The sequence below is a fragment of the Nipponia nippon genome, unplaced genomic scaffold (genome assembly GCF_047370975.1).
Source record: "Nipponia nippon isolate SJK-2023a ecotype South Korea unplaced genomic scaffold, ASM4737097v1 scaffold_10, whole genome shotgun sequence".
Taxonomy (NCBI): Eukaryota; Metazoa; Chordata; class Aves; order Pelecaniformes; family Threskiornithidae; genus Nipponia; species Nipponia nippon.
The window spans coordinates 28,564,132-28,590,781 of NW_028262291.1; the positions used below are offsets into that span (position 1 = coordinate 28,564,132).

The window sequence follows — 26,650 nt, forward strand, 5'->3', positions numbered from 1 at the left end:
TATTCTCATCAGTACCCAGGAGATACATAGGCTGCACTTATATTTCATGTTTGGGAAGAAATACTAATACTACAACTAAAAGGCAACCCTTCACCATTAGCAAAAGTAGCTTTGTCGAATTGTGTTGTCATAGAACAGCTGCTATGTTCCTCTTGAGAGGCAGCTATACTTCAGCAGTGGGAAACTCGGCTCTCACATTAGCCAGCAAGACTGTGGCCTTGCTCCAAAGTGTGGTGGTGTCCTTCTGAGGCAGGTCTAGGGCAACATGGAGCTGTTCTGGTGATTCAGGGTAAGGTCCCCAAGGGAAAAAGCATGTATTTCTGGCAGAAGTATGACTGATGCCCTCCTTTCGGAGCATGCTGACAAACAGAAATGGGCGTGCAGAGCTGGGGCCACAGCTTTCCCTTTGCTCAAGAAGCTCACTTCTGCGCTACAGAAGATAGCAATATTTCTTGGAGGGAAGCAATGGGTCTGACTGACCCTGTCTCTCTACAAATCAAATATGACGCAGGAAGGGAGAGATAGGAAAGAGGGGGAAATGAGAGCAACGTTTGAAACTTTCATGCAGTTCTTTACATGAAAGAGCTGATAAAAGATGGGGTTTTCCTCTTTTTGCTCCTGTTACAAAGACAGAAAAAAACCCCAAACCTGGTTTGAAGCAGTTGGATTCAGTGACTGTACCGCACCTCCAGTGTAATCCACCAGGAGTATGGTGATGGCAAAGGGCTCTGATCTACTACTGGAAAGCTACTATTTAACCACTAACAAGGAGTCAGTTTTTCATTTCCTTGCTTTTGCAGGCTTGTGTTAGATGCGTGTGTAGCGTCTTTCTGCTTCACAAGTAAGGTCTGTACTTGAAATTTCTGCTTTTATTTACTTATTTGAAGTGTTTAGCCTCTGAGAAAGCCTTCATACGCCATACAGACCAAACATTTCATCTTTCTTTGTTATAGCAGAACATTTAACAGAGAAGCATAGTGTGTGAAGGAGGAAATCTTGTGTTTGCCAATTCATACAATTGACCCATTCAATCTTGTCTGTTTCCAGCCCTCCAGCACTTAGGCTTATATACAATGCGCACAAACAAAAGATGATCCCAAATCCAGCATAAAAAAAAATATCTATACCGTGGCCAATTTACTCAAGATGCACTTCTGAGGGATCCTCACAGACGTGGGCAATGTATCTTTTTAAATTCTCTAGTCAATAATGAAAACCAGGACTGCTAAGAAATACATAATTCAGCCTTAACCCAAACTCAGGGACTTCATATAAAACTTCTACAAACAAAAAAGTCAAACAACAATTACAGAGAAACATTTGAGAACAAAAAAACTAAATCCATGTGTAATCTGTCCCCGGCTAGTCACCTTCTTTCAGAAGGGAAAAAATACACCCCAATTAAAACTCCTTTCAGCACACAACTGTAACCATGGCACTGCTACCATAAGGCATTCGGTTGCAGCAAGCTCCCCAGCCGCTGGCTCGTTCTGCATCAACTGGGATGCAGGGAGTTTCCCCTCAGTCACTTGCATTGGATCCCATGCTAGCACGGTCAGGGTTAAATCAAAAGATTTTTCTGATTCCAGCTATTTGTTTTCACCACCGCTTCAATACTTTCATTCTAAGAACTGAAAATATAAATTCAGTTCTGGAAGAACAGAAGCACAGAGTATCTGCAATGCAGACACAGGCAGACTTCAGATGGGGGTAGATGACCACGAAGGGATGCAAAGTCTTCAATTTAACAAGCCAAGCCATTTCACTGTGAGCAGTGAAGGCAGAACAGAGCAGTCACTGTATGACCAAGACTATACAAGATTGCTTTATTCCTGTTTGTGTTGAGGCAGTCACTTGTTTAAAACCACTACCTCAAATATTTCAAAAGCCCAGTGACCTCACCTAGCCAGTTGGAGTCAGTCTGTGGAAAACTCACTCACAACTCTCCTGACAGTCCTCCAAACACAAATCATGCTGGGACGAAGAAAGGGAACACTGATCCTTCCTCCCCCTTTTCTGCACCTGATTCTGCTCCCCGTTATTTCATATCAATACCTTTTCAATCTCAGTCGCTCCTCCTCTACAAGAATCTTTGTGCTGATGCACAAAGCATAATGAATGCCAATTCAGAAGTACAGCAGCAGAGCCACTAACTTCCCATCTGCAGGATCCACACAATATCGGCTACTGTCTACCTGTTTGTGCACTGGCTTCCTTGCAGTGGCTTGTTTACAATCCCTCCTCAAGTGCCAGTGAGCCAAAGAAAACATCTTTAATGTAGCTCTGCTGTGGCTGACACAATTCTTATGATCACATTTACTTTTCTGTTACGGCTGAGATGAAGCATGGTGTTGTCATCAGAGCCCAAAGACCCACGAACTCACCCTGAGAGTATTTCACATGAGCCTCACCCAGTGTCTTGGGACCATGAACAAACTTGCACTGAAGTAGAAGTTGCAAGAATTAGAACTCGTTCTTTCTGTTCAAGCTCATACAGATGTTTTCCAATCAAAATATCTAAAACCAACATGTACTTGTGTAGTGAAGGCCTTATCCAACGTTCTAAGGGGTGAAAATCCGTCTCTAGATATTATTTCAGCATAAGAGTAATTTTTTATTTGACCTGAATTAAATAAGTATTTAAAATGTGCCTTCATATATGAATAAAAAGGAAGAGAGCTGAGGGATAAAGAATTGACCACGTGCAAGAAGCTGCAGAGAAGACGGATGGGGACAACCAATTTGGACAACACGGTAAGCACACTGAGATAAATAATACCTCCCGTTGTTACGCAGGAACGTCCCCGGCTATGCTAGGAACAGCAATGAAGAAACATGCACGTAGGCATTTACTCTCCACAGCTGGGAGAGGATGACAATGGGTTGAGAATAAAGCAGTAGGAAACCTGGAAAGCTCAGTCCTGGCTCAGATAATTTTTTAAGAGAAAGAGATCAGGGCATGAACAGTTATGCCCAGTGGTTAGGATCAATGTCTGCAACTGGATGCAGAACAAGGACAGGAACTGAACTAGAAAGCGAAGTCAGAAGTCAGAACATAAGCTGAGGGTCAGGAGAAGATTTAGAACAATAGCCAGAAGCTCAGCTGTTAAGCTGAGGAGCTGCTGTAAATTCAGCCCTCATTAATCATGGAAACCAATCACCCAAGGTGCCCATCCACAGCTCCCACTGTTCAACTAAAAGGCTAGCTTATCTTGTAACTGCTTCAAGTCTCAGCTGAGGGACAACTAGTTTTAAGGCCAGTGACCTTTGTCATTGTTCAAAAGGCAAAAATAATTCACTTATTGTGAGAGGAAGGAAGGGGAGTGGTTTTGATAGGCATGTTACACTTGGCTTTATAAGAAACTCGTTGCAGTTTTTTGATCCTGTTTATTTTTCTGTTAGGTGATGGCTACAGACGCCAATCTTCCAATCCTCTAGAGAGTGGGTGCAGCTAGGAAAGAACAACGTGTTATTTCATTTACCAGTGCACTATACATAGGCAATTAATGGGTAACTCTGAGTTTAGAAAACATTAACAGGGAAGAATGTAACTGATTTTAATTTTTTTTTTTTTTTTTAAAGAAGGAGGTGGAGGGGGAGGTAATAGATTTGGAAGACACACACGGTCTTCAGGGAAGCATGGAGACTCAGTTGTCAACAGGCACGAATTCAGGGGGTTGCATGCAGAAAATGAGTGTGCCCACCAGCTTTAGGGCACGTGAACGGAGGCGGCTGACTCGGCAGCTGTGCAAGTATCTTCCATAGCTACAACAAAAATTCTCATTCTTGGAGCGAGACACGTTCTTCTGGTGCGGCGGCTCTCTGAAAACCCAATTACACCAGCCCCTGGACTGATCCATATTAGGTATGCCTCAGTGACAGACCAGCTTGGCAATAACTCTATCTGCAAGAACTCTCATTGGAAGAGTGAACCCCCAGCAGCAAAAACAATCAAAAAGCAGGCAGGAGCAAGGCTAATCCATTTAAGTGAGACTAAAACAGCCTTTATTATTAATAATAATAAAAAATAGGCTTAACTAGCGATGCTAGAAATTATCTGTGTCGGTCAAGCAAAGCACAGACCATGCAGCTACTAAGTGTAACCAGATCTGTGTGTAAGGAGGGAAGAAAAAGGAGAATGAGGACTGAGGAGACTTGGAAAAAGGCAATACACTATCAGCTCTCTGAGTCTCTCACAGCTTTTCATTGGCTTCACACCATCAACTCAGAAATCAAAGAGCTTCAAGCATCAGACATTTGCGTCTGCTCCATCTTCATCACTGCCAGACACAGCCGCGCGATTAGAAGAATGGAGAAATAAGGAGCTTACAGATTCACTTTCCCTGGTTGACACGGTGACTCACTGCACCGAGGTATCGATCCACAGGTCTGGCCTCTGCCGATAACTACACGCCACAGGGGTTAATTTAACTCCCCACCACCTGGCACTGCCTCAGACACTTTGCAGAGAATAGTTATAAATTATATAGCCCTCCAAAGGCAGAAAGCAGGAGAGCATTTTTTCAGCACATTTCCTTTGTTACTCATCCTCCTGCAACTGGACCTGTTTTGCTGCTTCCAAGTCTCATTTGTTTTCTTCCTGAAATTATATTGCAGTCATCTACTCGAGCACAAAAAGCCCATAGGACACTGTAAATTAGAGTTACAGAAAGGAAAAAGGGTAAAACAAAAAAAGAGTACCCTTCCAAAGCAGCCAGTTATTTTCTGTAATATACCAGTGTGCAGACATGCATGCACGTGCATTCATACACAGACCAGGGAAAGCAATTTCTGCAAGGAAGCTTTAAGTAAACACACAACTAATCTTCATCCTACAGAAGTGCTGGTGGTTTTAGAAATAGCACTACCCTGAAAGGGTCTAACAGTGATAACTGGAAGGATACGCACACAGTTTTTGAAAGTGATAGGTTCTCTACCTCAATATGGCAATGGTGTACAGCAACAGAGCAATTTGGAAAAAAAAATCACGTCTCCTCATTTTAAAACTTCCTTTGTCCAGTCCTAACCTGTACCTGGTTTACCGATAACAAACCCTTTAAGGTGTAACAGACAGGGATGAAATTTAGTACTGTTCAATCCTTGCAAATTTGTTGATTGTATCAAATAGATGTCTTGAGTTTTACAGATGTCCACCGTGGTATTTCTCAGCAAAATTTCTGGTGAATATAATCCCATGGGAGAACTGAATTGGAAACCTGACTGCCCATTAAACTCTTTTTTTTAAAACAAAACAAAACTCAGCCCATGTGTTTTCCCTTTACCAGTAGTGATCACCAAATCCCTAACCAAGTCATTGTGCCTTCAGATATTTCTGCAGTTTAGGACATCCTCCTCTTCCCATTTCCTTGGCACTCAGGTAAGAGTTTCAGCTTAAAAACTCAGAATTAAAATAGAAATTGCCAGATACCAGTACTTCAAATTAGTATTTTTGGCTGTTGCAATATTTGGGTTAGAAATATTAGAAAATGAAATTCTGTTTTATGCACTGGCTGAAAGAGACGCTGTTAGCCCTGCCTGCAGCCCTGCCGCGGAGGCTTAGCTCGCAGTATGGAAATTCCCATGTTCCCGAATCAGTGGGAGACGGTCTAGCCTTCTATTTCTGACAGCAGTCAATACCAGAAAGTTTAAATGAAGGTGCAAAAACACACTGGGGCAGACTATTACAGAATAATCTGCACATAGAATAAATTCTCCCTTTCCCCTTACTCCTTTAATTTCAAGTGGTGCAGTTTTCTTAAGGAGATGAAATTCTTTCTTTACAATCGGAGAGGATTGTTTCATGAGCACAGGTAACTAACCATGCCTGCCTGAAAGGGAGAACAGGACTTTTATCAGATAAAGAGTGACTACTGCTCTCCAGACTCTGCTCAGCTAATTAAATATGGCTTGTTTCACTTAGGGTGTATCTGCAATTAAGTGAAACTTAGGCAAGTTAAGCCAAATTAAGTACAGGTGTAAGTTTAAGGTGCATTAACTAAGAAATCCCTGTACAGATGTTTTCAGTCAGAAGTAAAAGGGGTCTGAGCAAGCTAATGAGAACTCAGAGCAATTTATTTCTTGAGGAGAGTGTTGAAGGGGTTTAGTGAGCTCTAATATATCTGAAATTCAACTCTTTCATTACCTTGGTTTCATTTAACCAAGTATTTCTGTGTAGACGGGCCTGTAAAATCTGTATGTGACAGTCCTGGCTGAAGCTCTACAAGTCACTCAGGCTCTCATGATTCTCCTGGACATGGCACATGAACAAATGGAGGAAAAGACTAATTCATTTTTGCATCTAATTTTGTCAGATCTTACACAGGCACTTGCTTGTTCAGGGCCAAGTATTTGTCAGCAGCAGACAGAGAGAGAAGATACATACCTCAGCTCGAGATTTTGGCAATCTTCTGCATATAAGCATGTGTAAGAGGCAGCATAACAGCCCTCTCATTTCATCTCATTCTCTTCCATGATGCTTTTAGAAACCACAGTAGGACATTTGTGCATTCCATGATTATAATTTTATTGACAGAAGAAGATATAATAGTTACATCTAATGTATCCCTAAGGGTTGATAATTGGATGTAGATCGTATTCTGGGATGGGAAATCTGACATAAATGCACCTAAATCTCTAAAATAGACTGGAATGCGATGGGCCGGAAGGTAGAGGCGGGAGAATGATGCATCAGGTATGAATATAATATGCACTTTCATTTCATCATTTCCAGCAAAATTTAATGGTTACATTCACCTGCTGTCCCACTAGTCTCCACTCAAAAGTATATAGCAAACAAACAAAAAGAGGGAATGACAACTGAAAAAAAAAAAAAAAGCAGCACTGGGGCTCTGTAATTTCTAACAGTAGACAAGAAGTATTAGCTTATGAACCCAGTCTCATTCACGACCACCATTTCCCGAGCCTGGACTACAAAACCAAAACATTATCCCTCTAGCTTTGAAGCGTTTCATTAGGCAACAGCAGCAACTGAAGTATCATGGGTCAGACCTGCTGCTGCTTTTTCCTGGTCGATGGAAAGCTGCAGAGTGTGTACATGCATAAGGGCAAGAGAGACACATCTATCACCCGATGGTTTGATTCATGGACTGATGCTAGAGGGCTTTTGCAAGAACACACCGAACTCCTGGGGAAACCAAGTACTTTTCTTTTTTAAGTGACTGCAGGATGAAGTTAGGATGTGTAACACTGGGGGTGAAACGAGCAATATGAGATGTAAAGGGATAGTAAAGTATCACTGGGGACTCAAGGAAAGACCCAGCCCCTTGAAATGGGAAGCATTACCCTCTCAGCTGTACAAGAATGGTTTGATTTACTTTCTCAGTACCCTAATTGGTACTATGCAGAGATGACAGCTAAACTAGCTTTAACCAGTTATCCTGCATATTAAAAGCTGTGCAGCTGCATTTAACACCAAGGTCCTTACGGAGAAATTCGCCTATGCTCCGTGCAGAACAAGCATATGCTCACCTGCCAGAATACCGAAGGAAGGCCTACAGAAGTCAACAGTTGTCCAGATGGCAACATGTGTCATGTCTACAGGTGAGTGGCAATGGTTTATTTATCCATACCACTCCAGGATTTCATACATTCTCCTGTTCCCTCTCTGAATGAAACCAAGAGGCTTTTCAGACTTTGCTCCAAGAAAGACCGAGCCCCCATCTAAGAGCTGCCAAGTCATCGGCCAGGACTCTCACCTCGTATGGCAAAAATGAAGTTCAAGCCCTGGTCTTAATTCAGGGAGAGGAAGAAGCTTAAGTCTGATCTCTTACATCTCGAGTGACAATACTGAATGTGGAAGGGAGCTTCTCAAGTTTTACTTGAAATTCCTTCCTGGAAACAGGATACTCTTTCCATGAGTTTCTCTACTGCAAACCATTCTCTTCTGAAAAACTGTCATTTCCCAAGTATTTCGTTTTCTCAAAATGCCTTCAGGTAGCTTCAGGTACAAGACTTTTGAAATGTCCTGCTGCAGTCCCTGTTTCATTATCAGTGCCACACTGCTCGGGGAATCCTGCCCACCAGACAGAGAAGCAGCCTACAGCAGGTACAAGAAAAATCAGGTGTGAGGACAAGTGCAAAGTTTTGATCTAGCAACTAAAACTGGAAGTTAAATCCCTTGAATTGAAAACGAAATTAAAGGGGGCATATTTCTTCTGTTTCAGCAGAACATCTATCACCACATTTGCCACAACTCTCACAAACCAATGTATTACAGCACAGTTAAGAGAAATGCTTGTGCTTTGCTGCCCCAAATGTTCCTATTTATAGCATTAATACTGACAGATTTAACGGTGAATCCTAGGTGCACAGATTTGTTTTTCTTTACAGTATACTACTCAGTTTTTCAGCCTTTTGCAATTTACAGACCCCTGAAGGCATTTTCCAGGGAGGGTGCAGAACCTCATAAGCAAGCCTAAGTCCACAGACAATTGATTTTTCTTAGTTGCTTTTAACAGACCCCCCTGCCCTCCAAAGTAGCACACGGGTCCCCAAGGGCCTGCCGATTGCAGCTTGGAGACTGCTGCTCTGCCATAGCATGGCAATTCAAGGGATGATTACAGAGAACGCAAGACTAGTATGATGCTGGTGTAGGAAGCTATGCATCTCTACTGAGTTCAAGAAAACCTGTGAGAGCACAGCAGAGAAGGCAGCCAGCAATCAGGCCAAGCCAGAAATCTTCTTAAACACTGTAGTTCTGGAAATAGGTATAAGTTACAAATTAATAAATATCAAGAAGTGCGACAATTAGAGCACATCCTGTTCTGCAGATGGAAAATTCTCAGAGCAGTAATGACTTGTCGAGCAAGCCAGGCTTTTTCCTACGAAAACTTAAGCTAAAACAGCTTCAGCTAAACAAAGAAGAATAGGAGCTGAAGTCCGAATGAAGCATCACCTCTGCTTTGGAGAAACTGAACAACATGCACACATAATAACGGCATTAGAAAGCTGCTGCCACCTATAGTTAACCGTCGGCTTTATTCACCCAGATTCCAGTTACAACAACAGGGAGGCAGCTGCCTAATTGGCTTATACAAGTGAAGGGGAGCCAAAGCATTTTCCCAGTTAATACATACCCATTCCTTATTATCAAAGCAGCTTGTCAACATGCCTACAAAATAATGTCATAGGAAGAGAGCAGAGGTTAATCTGTAAAAGGCACACGACAACCCATGAAGACCCACAGTTGCTGTCTCTGCCAGCCAGTCCATACGAAGCAGATCAGCAGCTCCGCTGGGAGGACTATGCTCAGGCTGGCCGAGGGGCAATAAAATAGACTCTCCTGTCTCAAAATCGTTGTAATCAACTCTGGCTAAAGGAAAAAGCAACTCTAGGGCTGCTCAAGCATTCAAGAGCAGCAAGAACACATCAGAAGGAGAAAAGAGTAGGAGCAGACGGCACACAGCGCATGCCCAGAGTCTGAGCTGGGAGTCTCAATCAATGCCTCCAAACGGAAAGTAATAAAAAATAAAAGCCACCAAAAAGCCCAAGCACTTTAATTTTCTCTTAAGGGCTGCAATTGTCATAAAAAGGAAATCCAGGTGAAGTACAAAAATGACCAAACTTCAAAACACTGTATTGTATCGAGGAGGGAGGGGATGTTTCAGAGGGAAGCTGGTAGGGGAAACACAATTGGAAGAGAACCGCTCAGGCAAGAAGTGCTGACTCAGCTTCCAAGCAGCTTCTGGCAGAATGTCTACCTAGTCCCAACTCCTTTGGCATTTTATTGGGAGACATAGAAAAAGAAAAGGCAATTCTTAACTATCAGACATACAGTAAGAGATTACTCTAAAAGAAGAAAAGATCAAGAGGGAAAGCACGAGGAGTTCAGGAGAGCCCAGTGCTGCTGAAGAATCAGCTGCTTGCTCGCCCTTCACCTTTGATCTTCTCTCATTAAGTCTCCCTGGACAGACCATTTGCTGCAGGTACCAGGTACTCAGCACTTCAGCTACAGACAAAAGCAGAAGGGTGAGGAGCTACATTTGAAGAGGAACAAACAACAAGGAAGGATGCCCAAAACCTTCAGCCGCAACAGGCTGATGATTTCCCAGCACCTATCCAAACCCAGTCATTTCCAGTGCCAATGGAAGAAAGATCTAGTGATCTTCTGCATGCACCATTTGCCTCCTCGATTGTTACTGCTCGTTCAAGCTTCGTCTTTCATATGCTACCCCATATTTCACCTGTCAGAATGGGGGAGGAATGCAATTAGCTTCTAGATGCAGTTTAAGCAATAAGGGCACGGTAGACTGAATTTCTGGGCAGCGAAATACCTTGGGTACTATGACAAGGTATTCACCAATAGTGTAGATTAAGGAGGAACCTGGCTCTTTTGACTCTTCAGTGGGTATGCAGCTCCCATTAGCATTAATGCAAGCTGTGTATGGGCACTGGGAGTCTGCCAAACAAGTGACAAACAGCAGCTTTTTATTCAGGATACGTGAGCAAAAAAGGAGCACAAGACACTCAGCCATCTATCGCAAGCACCTGACAACTATTTAAGCATTGAGTCAAATCCAGGAGTTTTATGTAACAAAATGACATAGAAAACGTTCACTGAGAAAGCTACAGAATACGGTACACACTTCACAGCTTTGCAGCATGTTTCTGCATGGAGGGGATAGTTCCAAAAAGATGATAAATATGCATGATAATATACATAAATTATAAAAAAAACCCCAAACTATGTCTTTTTGAGAGAGAGAGAGATTGCCCAGGGCATAAATCCTCAGAAGCCTGAACAGGCTTAAGCTAAGCCAAGTTCTCATGCAACTAATAAAAATGTTCCATTTTCTCCTCCAAGCACACAATATTCAATTTTTTAGCCTATATGTTAGGTATAAGTCTGAAATAAAGCTTTAACCATTGCCAAAAGAAGCCAACAAAAAACAAAGCAAAGGTTATGGAATGACTCCCCATCTTTGACCTGCCATTGAGACACACACATTATAAAACCAAACATGAATTCTTCAGTCTCTACGATGAGGAAAAAGTTTAAGACTACTGTATTTCCAAGAGCAGCCTTTCATAGGAAACATCACTCCTCTACTAGAATGTCTGAGCATCCATAGCACAACCTGGTATCAGCAGAAATTTGTAGGGGCCATCAGCCAGGTGATCAACGTCGAGCACTATCATCTAGAACCCCAAAACCAGAAGCAGCCAAAACAACACTTTGTCCATTTTGTGGCTTGCAGCTGCCTAGGCTATGCTTAATGATTTAATGTATAATTTCCACCCCTGTCCCCTAGCCTGGGGCTGGGAGAGAATGTTACCAATTAAAGGAGCAAAATCGCAGTGGTTCTATGCTGTAAAAAGAGACGATACTACTAACATCTACAGTTTTACGCTGCACAGAAAAATATTTCCTCAAATTATAATAGGAATAATAATAATATGGTGCTGTGTAAGTTTATTGAAAACAATACATTCTACAAAGCCCCAGAGAGCTTGTTAAATATTTACCAAAAAAAGAATATTTAGTATTTAATAAGACACTAAAGATTAATGGAAATAAAAAGTAATAGGCATTTTTCTGATGCTTACAACCATTAATTCCAGTCAAATGATGCCCTTCTATCTGAGATACCAGAAATGCTACTCAGTACTGGGACATCCAAGATGTTCAAAATTGTTGCAAGGCAAGCACTGTTAATTTTTTCAGCAATTCATAGTTATTTTAACAGTGGTTAAAGTTAATTGAAACAAGTTCTTAATAAACAGTAATAGATTTACCTTCCCACCTTCAGGGGCTGTTGGGAGGATTAGTCGATATTTGCTCACAGCTTTCAAGTTGGAAATGCTGCATGAACATAATTATAATATTCTTACAGAACCATTCTTTAGCAGCTTACTCTTGTCTGTAATTAGATGCGGTGATCAGATTATATTTTACATTACACTGCCATTTTCCTTTATCAACATACAGCAAGTGGCTCCAGAGGGCACCTATGGCCCTTTAATGACTTTACTGTTTTTCAGCTAACGACCATCAAATAGACTAATCATATCCAAAAAGAAAATGAAGTAACCTGCAGGTATACACACAGCGAAAAGCACAATGCTTCCCTTCTTCCACTGACTGGGCTTTGAGAAATTAGCTAATGATAATGGTTTAATAATGAAACAGATGCTCAATGTCGCTTGGCTGCTTTATCCACTAATGGCCCCGTAGGAAACCTCCCACCCTTGTTCACTCCAAAAGCACACACAAGTGAACTTGGTGGCAGATTGCATAGCAACCTGCCCTTTTATTTCTCACCTCCTGGAAGTGACAGGCTGCGTCTCACAAGTTCTTGCCATACATTTTCTCTACACGGTCCTCCCTCAAATGGATTTAGGAGGCTTATTTCTGATGGAGACTGGCAATCACCTATCAGTATTATACTAATGGGAAGGAAATAAGCAGAAAAAGACACTTGGACTGGTCCTCACTGTGTACTTCAGGATACAGTGTCAGAAATCCTATTCTAACTGTCTGTCCTATATCCTTGACTGAAACAATCTGAGCAGGAGAGGAAAGGTTCATGAGAAAGACATCAGCAGCAAAATTACATGAGGTTTGTGCCTTTGCAGAAGATGGGTTCAGTGCTGATTGCTCATGCGGGCTGAAGCCAGTATAGCCGCTCTTGTACCAGCTGCTGGGGGTCATATGCTTCCACCTGCAAAATCGCTGCCCATGGATACAGCACAGCGCAGAATCTCTTGCCGTGGAGAGGCCAGCAAGAGTTTGAAATGGTATCCCATCACTAGCCTGTATGCAGCTGAACTGTCCTTGCATAGCCTACATTGCTCAGTGTCCAGCTGTATCTGGATATAGAGGCTTTAACCAACATGCACAAAATATGCTGCGGGAAGATAAAAAGGATGCACCTCTTTTTTTTTTGTTCATTCCCCTCTCCTCCCTCCCAGGCTCTGAAATACATACAATCCTTGCATCACAAGATAAGAAGGCCAATCTGCGGTATGTAAAAATGAGAAGGAGCTTCATATTCTGTTGTGTATAAATCCCTGAAGATCATGTGGGTGGGATTCAAATAAAACCTCTCCACTTGTGTCATCTTTAACAAAATCCAACTGCCAATGCTTTAACACAACAGCAAAAAACTTAAACATTTCTGAGACAGCTCAAATAATAGCCTTGCAGGCTGAATGTGATAGATCTTCTATTCTGATTCCACACTTCTCCTCTCTCGGTCACACTAGGAATGCAAGAGGGAGGCTGCAGGGTATTCATTTCCAGCCATCAATAAATAAGTGAAGTCTGCTTCAATTCCTCTAAAACAATCAGCTACAAAAGATTAAAAATAGTAACCATTTGATGCTACCGTGACAGGTCCAAGAGAGGAACTGAACAGAGCTTAAATAAAGTATTTATCTTTTTCGAAGATTTTCACTGATGCAGAGAGTCAACGTCACCCACATCTGCAAACACGATGGTCCAGGGTAGAGCTAGGTTTTATATGAGGCTACAGAGCAGTTCATACCAGCTGTGTTCCTCTAGTTTTAAGATTACCGACTCAGGAAAGCCGGCACTGCTAACTCCACGTTTCCTGCTAATCCACCAAAACTAGAAGAACATTCTGCACCATCGCTGTTGCAACCCGGTGCACGGTTTGAAACGTGTCACTTTCGCAGACATTTTTAGTCTCAGGCCAAATGGTGTGGTCACAATTTACATTCACTCTCCCTAATGCAGAGCTCTAAACAGGGTTTTTCTACCCTTAAATCAGTGTCAGCTCATTACTGAGGCAGCGTATAGCAGTCAGGATGTTAATGGATTTAAAGGGTGGAGGTATTGATGGCTGTGAAGTGGAAACTATTTATCCTGTAAATACTGTAACTGCTAAGACAGCTCATCTCATTACAATTTATTTGTTTCAAACACTAGTGTAGGGAAGGGCTGGCAGCTGCAGGTTCTGTTACTGGAAGAGATGGGGGACAGAACTGCCACAGGGGTCTGCTGGTGTAGGCATGGCTGTTGGGGGTGAGCTACGGCAGGGAATCTGTATTTGCACCTTTTGTCCCTGCGAACCAGGAGACCTTCTCCAAATAACACACACACATAAATATGCCTCCAGGTCTGCTCTCCAAGCTACGCTGTCTGGCTTTCTGCATGCACTGTCACAACTCTGACAGACAACCAACTTGGAGGTACTGCGTGGGCTGGGTTACGGTGTAGGATTCCCATCCCAGGACAGTATGCAGATTGCCAGCAAGCCCCTCGTCGCTTGGGAAGCGTCACATAGAAAGACGTAGTATAAATCGCAAGTCGCCATAGCAGTTTTCAGTACTCTCTGCCAGGTTGAGATCTCGGAAAGTGGGGATGCTTACTTACCCTCCTGCCCTTCCCAAACCTCAGAAAACAACCTTGAGAAAAAATTTTAAAAGTAGGAAAGATGGATTTTTTTCAGCCAATTAGTAGCACATCCAATAAATATCGAACTGTTCTGTTCGGATAGGAGCTTGTGAGCATCTTAAAGCCTCTAGCTTAGTGATTCCCAGTCTCCAAGCTGTTCAGTTCTGTATAACCTCTCAACTGAATTATCTGAGAAAAAATTGGGAGATAATCCCAACGATTTCCACATAAAACCCTGCTAGGCCCTGTGAGCATTAGAAGGCTGGAGTGAGAAAGAATGGGAGGGAGGAAGACAGTAAATACTCTGCACTTTATTTTCCTTCAAGGAGGAGAGAATTTATAGTTCTGGTTTTAGTTTGCCTTTTTTTTTTTTTTAAAGACTTGTTTACTCTGCTTTGTTATCAACCCAGCTAGGATGCAAACCTATCTCCTGCCTGTACAGAAAGACGTCCGCAGGCCAGCAGGAGACCTGCTGTTTCTCATTCCCTGCAAAGGATGCTGCAAGTCAGCATTCTCTATTAGATGCTCTTTCGGCAATAATCCCAGCACTGACTTTCCCTGCAGCTACACTTCTATGCCTGTTGACCACAGAAACACTCTGTTTTTACATATAACTATTTCATAATTATGTACCGATCAATACTTCCAGGTTTAGGCAAATGCCTCACTTCTCAGGAGGAACAGGACTCTAATTTTGAGCACCCTATATGGGGCATCCAGACCTTGTCTCCAAGGCCTACCTTGTCTCTTGGCCATCAGTGCCCCCGAAGCCACTGAAGCAGCTACTGAGACTCTCTCCGATCGTGAGACATGCACATCAGGTTAAAATCTAAAATTAGAGGCATGTATGACCATACTTTGACGCCTCGATCAGTTTAAAGTACATCAAGACAGGGCTGTGGCAATGTCCACAACCCATCGACGTAGCTCTTTTTGTCGCTAGCATACATGAAGTTGTACTAGAAGGAACTTCATACAAAAATACAGGGGTGCTCTGAAGCTGCTATGAGAGGAACCAAGACTTTAATTCTCAGATGTCAAAAACAAAAGGAAGCCCTTTCACTTCCCTGCTCGTGGCTGTTAACTTTCATTAGTTTAGATGCCAGCACACTACACTTCATAAAAATTAACACTTTTTTTTTCTTTAAACACTTACAAGCTTATTTTCCTTTTGCCTGTACCAGCTGTTTATCTCCGACTTGATGATTCTCTTTGGAAATGTGAGTTGACATCTGGGTATGAGCGGATGCTGTAAATTGCCAGCATTTCTGTCTACTTATGCAAGCAAAGATTAGTTCCTCCAACTACAGTAGCATCTCTCCAAAGAATGCTAACATTATGATACATAACAACCCTCTTCTTTCACTGCTTTTACCCCTTTCTTTTCATTCAAGTACCTTTTTCTTTCACTGAAGGCAAAGCAATGCATTAAGGCACTAGGCAATACAAATAAACGTCACTTAAAGAGAAAGCTCCCCAGAAAGTTCACATTATCCCTTACAATAGGTAGCGAGGAGTAGGTGAGAATGAAGTACAGATCCTGGAACAGGTCAGAGGGCACAAAATGAAGTGAATCCATGGGCTCTGCCTAACTGAGCTTGAGCACAGCAGCTGAAGGAACCTGCCGTCTGGCTCCGACCCTTTCCCGGGAAAGTGAAAACAGGGAAGGGAGAGGCAGCTGCACAAAGCATCATATACTTCACCATGACCCCGGCTGGTGCATTTGACCTGTCAGAGGAAAAGATTTCATACTTGTTTTCCTTCATCCTCAATTTTAGTAATTTCTTCCACACCTTTTACGATTTTCCCTCTCATGCTTGTATAACATCCGGAGACAGGTACACAGAACGCCTACACCCACAGCCCACACATTCCCGCACAGCTCTGCGGAGTAAGGGACTTTTCCCCCCTGTGCCCCACCCCAGCCAATGCTCCTTTGTCTTCCACACCCAACACAGAGGAGAATCCATCGTTCATCTTAAAGAATGACATGTTCAGATGCTGGCAAGACAACATATGAAAGGTATCACAGAACCAAAGGCCTCGAGTTAAACTGTTCCTCCTTAAACCAACCGGCTGTTAGCAGGATGGGAAATCAACAGATGCACCTGGGCTGTACCACACACCATTCATCCCATTTCAAGCTTTAAAGGTTAAAGCCAACACCTTAAATTACACGAGGAATGCAAGGCAGGCACGGCAAGAAGTGTCATGTGTTCCCGTGAGAGAAATGTATCTCAGGCAAGGAAGAGCACAGTCAAAAGCAGTTTCACACATAATCCTTGCAGACAGAAAATCAACACTGTTTGAGGATTGTCCCATGGCTCTTGAGTTTGGGAGAATCAATGGATAACACAGTGGTCTCCCAAATACAAAATAGGAACTGTTTTTCATAAATGGAGAGGGGGTTTTTTTGTGTACTAAATGAAAACTGTCAAAACTTTTTTAAAGCTTCCGTGCCCAAAGCAGGGAAAACGCTGGCATTCTTTGCACTTGGAAGAGATTTCTGATTCTGAGTTTTAACTCATAAGTAATAATCCTGGGGAAAAAAAAAAACAAACACCACAATAAGCAGAAAAGAAAGCACAAAGCAGCATGGAATAAACTGGGCGGTTGTGGTTTCCACTGAAGTTATTATTTGTCTACCATTGCATATGGAGAATAGTGAGGAACAGAAATGAAGGAAAGGGGAAGGAGGAAAGTGAGTTGGGTTTCTGCCCAGAGAAGGAGGATGCTATTTGGTTGAACAAGATCAGCTCCACAGAAATGCTCACAGATGGTGGGAAAATAATGTGCGGTTATGAAGGGGGAAAAAATACCATACATAAGTTTTATAGGTATTTGTATCTGAACAATCCCTTAGCCTCTGCTTAAAGGCAGTTTACCATTGTGGTGTTAACGCTTGGAAGGAAGACACCTGATTCAACTAGGCCTTCTACGCACAGTGAGTATTCATTGCCATTTTCATAACTTTAGAGTGGCAGTAGCTCTAGCTGATCCCTCTGCTACAGAAAGGACTGCTCCAAACACTCAAAGTTCGGGCCATCACATTTCAGAGTCTCCTTGCAGCCTTGTTCTTCCCTTCAGGAGAGAAGCCAAGTCCTACAGAGACATCTGGAGACACTATGGGAAACAAAATCACAACCACCTACAATTAAATGTATGCAGGTTACTTTACAACATAATAGAATAAAGTTTTGAGGCAAGGAAAAGGAAAGCAAGAGGCACACTCTGCTATTAAATTACATAAACACTGCTTTTGATTGTCCCAAGACTCCCTTATCAACAGACCAACTTGCTTGCTCACATATCCCCTCCTGCTTCACACTGTTCCCCCACTCACTCTCTCTGCCAAAACAGCCTCCCTTACTTATTTAGCTTTTTCAACCGTAAGGGAAAATGTTTCTGAAAATAAAACAGTTCTGACATTATTCTGAGATCTTAAGTTCTTGCTTTCCCCAGCAGTCCAAGCCATTGCTCCATCTGAAGGAGAGTATTCAAATATGCTCAGAAGTCAAGGAAGATCTTCGCATGATGTGTGGTTTGCAGGAGGACTAATTTATTTGTGATTCCCAAAGCTCAGGAGACAGTAATCTAAGGAGGCACCAGAGACACAAGCTCTTCATGGAGACTCTTTCACATATTATGCTTACCCACTGCAAGCTTGCTGGTCATATTGAAATTTTTCCATTTTGTTTTTGCAGTACCTAGCTAGAGGTGAGTATAGCCCCAAGTAGGCGATCAAGAAAGGAAACAGCAGAAAAGTTTCCAGGAATGCACATAGAGCAGGAAGGATCAAGAATTTTAGTGCTTTCCACTGCTTGTTCAGTGTGCTTCTCACCTTGCTTGTAGTTACACATTCTGACAGCAGCAGTTTCCAGTAGAAGTAGCATGACATAGGGCTTGATGCAACATAGACCCGGGATTTGCTAATGCATTGGACCACTTGGAGAAGTGAGCAGCAGAAATCCTTTTTGAGCACGGGCAGCTCTGGCTCTCTCCTCACAGGAGATACAGCAAAATGAAGGACAGTGAAGGAGACCGGGTGAAAAGGAAGATGATTTCAAGAAAACAAGCAGCAATACCATTGACAATCACCTGACCCGTCTGCTTATTCCAGTTGAAGAAAGATGGAAGAACATTCCTGCTCCAAGAACTTTCTCAACTGTCAAAGCTGTTAAAAAAAGAGCAAGAATCCACACACACCTGTGAAAACGGTCCAGCAACTAATTGCCAAATAGACAAGATACGTATTTTCCTGAAGAAAATAAACACACCCAAAATAGGTATTGCCTGTTTTTTGGTCATCACTTGGAAAGCAAAAGTCACATTGAGTCTCTAGGTAAAGTTAGATGTGGTAAGTGTTAAACTGGCCATTCTAGAATTCATTAGATGACAAATCCCAGAGATTTGGAACATTGTACCTCTACAGATGCTGCTCACAGGAGGCAAAAGATGCACACTAGGAGATGGGTGGCTGAACTTCCCATCTCATATCTTTTTAGCCTTTCACATGACATGCAGTACTTACTATTCTCAGGAAAGAACAACTCCTCATCCTCCCACAAAACACGTACACAAAACAGATGAAAACTCCTTGCTGAATACACAAGTTGCAATCTTCTCTAGTTTTTCACTACAGCTGAAGGTGCCTCTTCTGTGCCTGTGTAGCCCCCACCACAACAGGATATCGATTCTAATTAGGCCTGAGGCTCTGCTATTTGCTGACAAACTTCAGCTTGCCAGAGCCCCGTCAAAAGACGGCTTCAGGAGAGCAAACTGCCCGTTCGTCCCGAGGAGCTCGGCAGGACGCTGCCCTGCCCGACAGGAGCGCCGCTCAGCCCGACGCGCTGGCTGCCCTCGGGAGGCTGTATCCTCCCGCGGGGAGGCAGGTGCTGCCTGGCAAGCAAAGCAGCTTCCACAGCACCGCGAGTCTGCAGACAGACCTTCCGTAGGTGGCTTCTGCCGCAGCCGGCCCCTACAGCAAGCTCATCGAGAACAGCGCTCGGGGCCCGCGGTGGCTTCCATCGCCTCAGGCAGTAAGGTGACTACCGAACACCCGGAGCCTGCTCCTCTGCCAAAACACACCCCCATTCCTTGCAGGATTGCAAAGCACTTGGTATATCAGAGCACTAAAATTAAAAAGTATAAGCATCACTGCACCCTGTCTAGTGAGTATTTGGGTTGAGAGGCAACAAAGAAGTTCTCCATTACTAATAAGAAAAATAATTAAAACCCTTGACAAGGCCTGACAGCTCACCAACACAGGGCAAAGCACTGCAGGAAAAACTGTCCCCATGGGAACTGGCAAGTACAGAGCACAGGAAAATGAGAACTGTTTGAATTAACAGGGAACATTTGCTCCAAATAAAAGCTATTTTGAGGAATTAAAGCAAACAAATGTCAGCTCCATGCAGCGGCGCATTGGGATGTGATGTGCTGTAATGTGTTGTGACATTTCATAAATTAAAGCTTTTTCTTCTCCCCCGGGGGAAGAGAATTCAAGTGCAGTCAAACACTTGAACTTGGAAGGTCTGCAGGCTTGACACTTACCAGTCCGTGACTCCACTGATCCCCTGAGTCGAGACACCTTTGTGCCTGCCCTGTGGGCTGTTCTGTCCTCCCTTGGTCTCCAGGACACTGCTGCAGAAGAAGCTTGGAGCTCGCACGCAGACAGCGCTGCCATCACCTCACCTCGGCTGCCAAGCTCCAGATAACACTCATCAATCCACAAGGTGAAGTCAACTGATGTCACGGCCAAAACTCTCAGTCTGAGCTTACGCTTACTTTATATCTTACTTATCCAGCCAAACACATAGTATTAATTTGAGCTGTTTACTGTATACAAAGCCACCAGCCTCACAAGACTAACTGTGGTATGAAAGGCCAAAACCTACCCACTTACAACACCATCCTGCTTTAGCTGGCATGATTCAGAGATGAAATGAGAGTGTGGGCTCAGGTAAGTGTAACTGATCAATTCTCTGGCACTGGAAGTCAAACTGCACAATGGTAACTCTATTCCTAAGCTAAAACAGCTCAACACAAGAGCTGTAATGCTCTGTGAGGAAAGAACGCAATTCTGCTTGCCCATTGCCCAGTGCAGAGGAAGCACCCACACTCATCGTGTTTCTTTGTCACACACTGCCCTTTGAGAAGACCTTCAAAAATAAAGAAGGAAAGACAAAAGAATGAGGAAAAGACGTGAGAAAGAAGACAATCTATATGACCTTGCTTGTAAAAAAAAAAAAACCGAAACCACCCAACCACTACCACTTTCTTCAGAACATTTTACAGTCATTGTTTGGAAGGTGCCAATAGTGAGCTCAGAGCTGTACAACCTACAGAGATGCCAAGGGAGTTCAAAAGTTAGATGTGAAACTCAGAACGCCAAGAGACACCATGAAATTACACAAGTAGACAACTTTAGCTCTTCTATCCCTTCTTATTTTCTGTGTACAAAGTCCAGAGGAAAAAGTCCTTAGAACTAATTTGATTATTAACTCGCACCTGGAGCACAAGAGGGGGTTTGTAACTAGGACCTGCAAGACAAGCATAGGCAACAGCAAGACGTAGCAAAGCCGAGGAAGATGTAGTTACAAATTACTTTTTAAAGATCCCTGATGTGTAGGCACCATTTCACAGTTGCAGAAAACTGAGGGATGGCTTCAGCTGCAGCATAATGATATTACAGTGTACAACTACATCTCTTACTGATGTGCTGAATACCTAAGGGTAAGTGTAATGTGTCCAAGCTAGTTCCAAGTATGCAGTTATGCCCTTACAGTGCAGCCATGGCAAACAGCGTCTGTGTGAACAGAGCTGCGGCTTCCTCCTTGTGCCATGTGCACAGGAGGGGCACAGTCGGCTGCCAGAAGCTGAGACCTGGTGGGAAAAGACGCTCAGAAAGCAGCCTCTGCACTGCAGCGTGGCCACGGCAGAGCTTTGCCAGCCATGGGGAGGCAACCGCATTCTGGCATGGGCAGACAGCTTCAGAGACAGCACAGCCCCAAGAGATCACAGGCCGTGGGAAGAGACCTTAGCCCTTGCCACCTCCCACGCGCCCCTCACGCTGCTGGCACCACCGCAGCCACAGCGTAGCACCGCCCGTGCTGCCAAAGTCACACAGGAGCAAGCTAAGGAAGCTAAGCCCAACAAACATGGCAATGACCTCTTACGTTTCCTCCTTCCCCTCGTAAATCCCAGCCTGTGCAGTGCAATGTCATATGGAATACCAGCGTAAGCCCTGACCCGAGCACAGCCATGTCACCGAGGGAGTGTGCCTGAGCTCATCAGCCCTGTGTCTGACCCACACTATGCCACTGTAGCCCGATCACTTCCAGTTCTGGAGCAAACCCATGCACAGCTACCTCGCAAGTTTTCATATCATAAGGTGTGGATGTGCTCTTTGAAACATTCAGGAGAGCCTTTACTCTACAGACCACCTCTGAGGCAAAGTAAAAGCCCGTATCTGCAGAGCTCCAGAACATCACTTCTACTTCTGTAGCTAGGCCATTGAGACGATGAGAAAAAGCTTTCTGCCAAAAGCTACCAGAAGTCTTGTCTTATGCTAGTGAAGTGTTTTGCTTGCTTAGGACCCAGTGTTGCTTCTAAAGAAGTCAACAGCAGTACTCTGCCTAAGTTTGGCAGCAGCAAGACTATCCTTTTCAGGTGGAACTTTGCAACTACCCATGCAGACAGGCTCATCCAAGAAAGATAGCTGCTTAAACCTCAAGTCTTTGATCTATTGTCTAAACTCTCGAGTAATAAGGGACACTTTGCTCCCACTTGTAAGCTCAGACCACTATGAGGCTCAGACAGATGCACTCTCAGAGTTCTCAAGGGAACATTTCAAAGTTTTAATGGCAGTGGCAGCTGCTCTTTATAAGCTGAAGACAACGACACTTCATTTTTTAAATGGAGGCAGATTCTGATTTATAAATATGAAAATTGAATGTATGCAAAAGCACAACCCTGCTTCTCTTTGCGCATACACAATTCAGACAACTGAACTGATCAGTCACCAAACCCAGTTGAAAGTCATTATGCCAAAGAAAAGACCTTGCTTGCCTAACCTCAATCCAGAACGAATCTAAACCTCTACTTTCTAACCCACTGAATATGAATAGGGACAGCATGAATACGCTGACAGGTCTTTTATTATAGCTAGAGGGTGCAGCAATAATTAAAAACCAAATCTTTTATGTATGCGGCTATGACACTTTCCTGAAGAAATACTCTGACTTTGTCTTTTTGCAAGATTAGGTTGTCAAAATGATATTTTTTAAGTCAGTAAAAGAGCACAACACCTGGGATTTCCAAGTAAAGGAAGTTTAAAGAAACTGCAAAAGGGATGAAGAAAGACTAGAGAAGTTCTCCAACCTTCCCTCTACTAGTCTGTGCACGTAACTGTGTGCAAAACACAACGGCTCAACGTTGCAGCCAAGATGTAACACACAGAGATAGGGAATTTCCAATTCACGGTTTCTTCAGCAACAACTTGCTTCTACAAAGCCAGCATCCATGCTTACTGGAGAAATCAGCCAGCAATAAACTTAGCACTGGCATTTTGGCCAGGCTGCTGTAGGAGCCCTAACACCTGTAGGTTTAGTACATCAATTAGCAGGTGAAACATAACCCTCCACCTACTTCATTTTAACTAATTTCTCCATTGATCTTTCGAGCTCTGCAAAGAGCACATTTCTCACTGAGCACCACAGGTAGCTCAAAAGCAAGTGTGTGAAGTCAAAAGGGATATGAATTATTAAAAAGTCTGAACAATTGAGGTTGAAGGGGGGAAAAAACAGAGGGAAGAAAAGCTCTTTTTTGACTAAGGCATGACAACATGGTTATTTTAAAACATTCAAAAAGGTCTTTTCAAGGTTGAAACAAATGGTGAAATAGAAAGCCTACACAGTGAGGGGTCTGGCAGACTTCAGATATGGAGTAAAACCCCAAGGGCATACGGAGATCATAAAGGATCTTAGCATTGGGATGGGGCTCATCTCCTCTGTGCAGAGAAAGAGGCTTTTCCCATGAACTTCACAACTTTGCTGCTGTCTGGTCACAAATCTGGAGTAAGAATGCAAAAATAAAGCTAACTTATGTCCTACTATTTCTATTCCAAGTGTGAACGTTAAGCATGAGCCATACAGACTCGTGTCTCAGACAGTGCTTCAAAGTCAGCTGTTTCCAAGGTCCCTGTTAGGCAAATCTAGTTTTAAATGAACTTAGCCCTATCATGCTTGGGAGCTATTTTTGCATGTGTCACCCTAGAAGACTTCACAGCTTTGTCTACAAACTGCTTTCAAAATATTTCTACACAATAATAACTTTTCTTTTCTTGCATAATAGCTCGCTCATCAATTTAGAAATGGTAGTATCCTAACACCCAGTCCTACTGCTGTAGGTCTAGGCTGTATCTCAGGACTGCTCCTCAGACGTTATTAGCACAGATACCTGTGTTCATTCTGCTCTGGACTAGCAGGTCACGAAGTAAGGATTTGCTACATTGCTACAGGTCCTACCACCTACACCTCACTTTCAAACCACAACCTTGTATCTGCCCCTGGATGCATTAATTTTTAAGATAATCCCTGTTTGTCCCATGTTAACATCCACCTCCCCCTTTTGTCAGGATCCTGAGGATTTCCAGGCAGCTGCTTAATGCTTTCCTTCTCCAGGGATTTATGTTTTCCCATATGCTACTGAGCTGCAAGTTGAACTGTTGTGTAGTACCTCACATGCCTGGCAGAAGATAGAAACGTGAGGGAAACTTGAATTATTGGCTCTCAGTCTTTAGGATATATAATAGTTTTTCCTCATATTCAGAATACTTTTTTTTTTTTTTTTTTTTTTTTAAATTTGTCCTACTCACTGTTAGAAGTCGGAACAGCATAAAAATACTGTTGCCTGAGTCAAGAGAGAAGGGAAGCCAACCTATATTAGGTCAAGCAAATTGCAGCAGTGGGCAGCCCGGCTGGGGTCCTCATCATGGAAGAGCAGTTGTGCGCTGCAGACAGCTTTAGCTGGGATTGCAGAGTGCCCCTGCTAGGCTCCTATCAAGGCATAGAGGACAAAAAAGTACCTCTAATAAGCTCCATTTTCCTGAATTGTTGAGGAGGAGGAGATAGAAAATCATTCCTGTAACACTTCTGGAAAACTTGAAGAGGTTATTGCTATGGAAACTGATCCAGCAAAGCAGGTGTGGAAAAGGGGAGCAGCGGAGAGACACATGGTGCACAGAATAGGAATTCTTAACACCCGAAATTAAACCCGCACACCTCTGGCAATGCAATCTATTTTGGATAACATCAACAATTTGCCCTTGGTTTTATATCAACAAAACCACAGGTAAGGGCAATGAAATGAAAACCTGAGGCTGCACGGGAGAGCACTAGCTGCAGAACCGTACTAAAATAAAACAATACACACCAGTATATAGGCACTAGAGAAAATCTGGTATAGAATAGGACTAGGTGTTTTTCCCTCCAACTGAACTTATGCTAACTTTACAGTGGAGCGTGTCTAAAATAAGCAGGAAAGCAACAGAGTTTCTTTTCAGCAGCCTTTGAGAGCAAAATAAAGCCAGGCTGGAGGAAGCCTTTAGCAGAAGAATGGAACAGAGGAGCTCTGATTGTACCGCACCAATGGCTCTGCCACAGAAAGAAAAACCCTACTGAAATGGGGCTGAAAAAGGAATAGTTCAGCAAAGAAAGAAAAAATCAGTTAAAAAAATAAGGTGACAAACAAAAAGCTCTTTGAAAGAGACTTTACCCTACAAATAAACTAGGAGCCCACATCAATGGTTCTGGGTCAATTTTAATACTAGATATGAAATCTCCTCCTTTGAGCATACATGCATATGTGTATACTTACATATTTTTCTGCATAGAAAGAGTGCGGTCCCAAGTGGAAAGCAGTTTGACAAGTGTTCGATCGGCATTAGCAGAGTTTTGGTATGTGTTTAAGCGTTCTGCTACACGGAAGCTTGTGCCACTACAAACACATCTGCAGCAAACTGGAGGTTTTACATGAAAAGATGGAGTCTTTTCTGGTGCAACTATGTCATTTTGGTGAGCTAAACATTTTTAGATAAACAGTTTCCTAATGGAGGATAGATTACCAAGAATGGGAGAGAGTGATGAACTATGACACTAAAAAGTCTTTTGAGGTCTTCATATCTTCTCGAAAATAAAAGCCAGGCCCCTAGGACAGAATTTAACAATGTCCCTTTAAACTTGGCTTGTTTCCTGTTTGGCTGCGTGAACATCTGTAATCCCCAAATTCCTGTCGCTATTCCCACCAGCTGGTGAAACTGAAACCCATCCAGCAGAGGAAGTCTGATCCCCGCCTGCACAATGAAAAAATATAACACGGTTGGGCACGACACAGCTCCACCACAATATAAAACCAGTGCAGTGTACTTGTAAATTCAAACAAACACGAACCTTTTCAGAGACACAACTGTAAGACACTGCTGAGATAAATTGTTTGCCTTCCCTGGCCAGAGAAATCCTGCAAAGATAACAGTAAAGGTCTCCCTAAGAAGGCATAGGTGATGGAAACTACTCTGGGCTGCTAAGGGTTAACCTCAGCACTGGCAGCATATTTTCATTCAAGTGTCTAAGCTTCTGCTAGAGGGGAATTTTACAAATAAACTTGCAGGCTTTGCAGATCAATTTTCTACTTGGTTTTATCACTCTTTTCTCCCAGACCCACTGCGTCTCAGTTTCTTTTTCAGACACATTTTAAAGTTTTAGTGCCATTTCTGAAACAATGCAGGCCCCTCCATTCCCCCTTTTCCTAGTACTTGAAACCACATATGGAGCTTTGGTGGCATTTGTATTTCCATCAAGAGTATTTAGGAATAAACAGCTATGAAAAACATTACCCTAGGGCTCCAGCACTGCAGAGCATGCAGTACAGACCTTCACTGTCTGAATACTCAGCAAGCATTTAAATGATAATATTACATTAGAGTGGCGGCTGTAGCCATGTAAATAATTGTGCATTGTCCCTGCTCATTGATTTATTTTCATACGTGCACACATACGCGTCTAAAAAACCACTTTAAAAAATTCAAAACCCAGACAGCAATAATCTAATAAACTCTAAAGTGAATCAATAGACTACTTAACAGCAGACAGATAAACTGCATTTAATAAGAGTTAGAAGGGATGAAGAGAAGGCTGTGCAAGATTCAGCCAGCAATACCAGAAGCACAGAGATGGCGAGCAAGAGAGACAGGAGCCTGAAGTGGATGGAGAGGGA

The 26,650-nt window shown here is 43.0% G+C and overlaps 1 protein-coding gene across 2 annotated transcripts in view; it reads right to left on the minus strand.

Annotated features, from left to right (window-relative positions):
• LOC104020365 (uncharacterized) overlaps nucleotides 1–26,650 on the minus strand; it is a 218,401-nt gene that overhangs the window by 66,747 nt on the left and 125,004 nt on the right. The window lies entirely within an intron of this gene.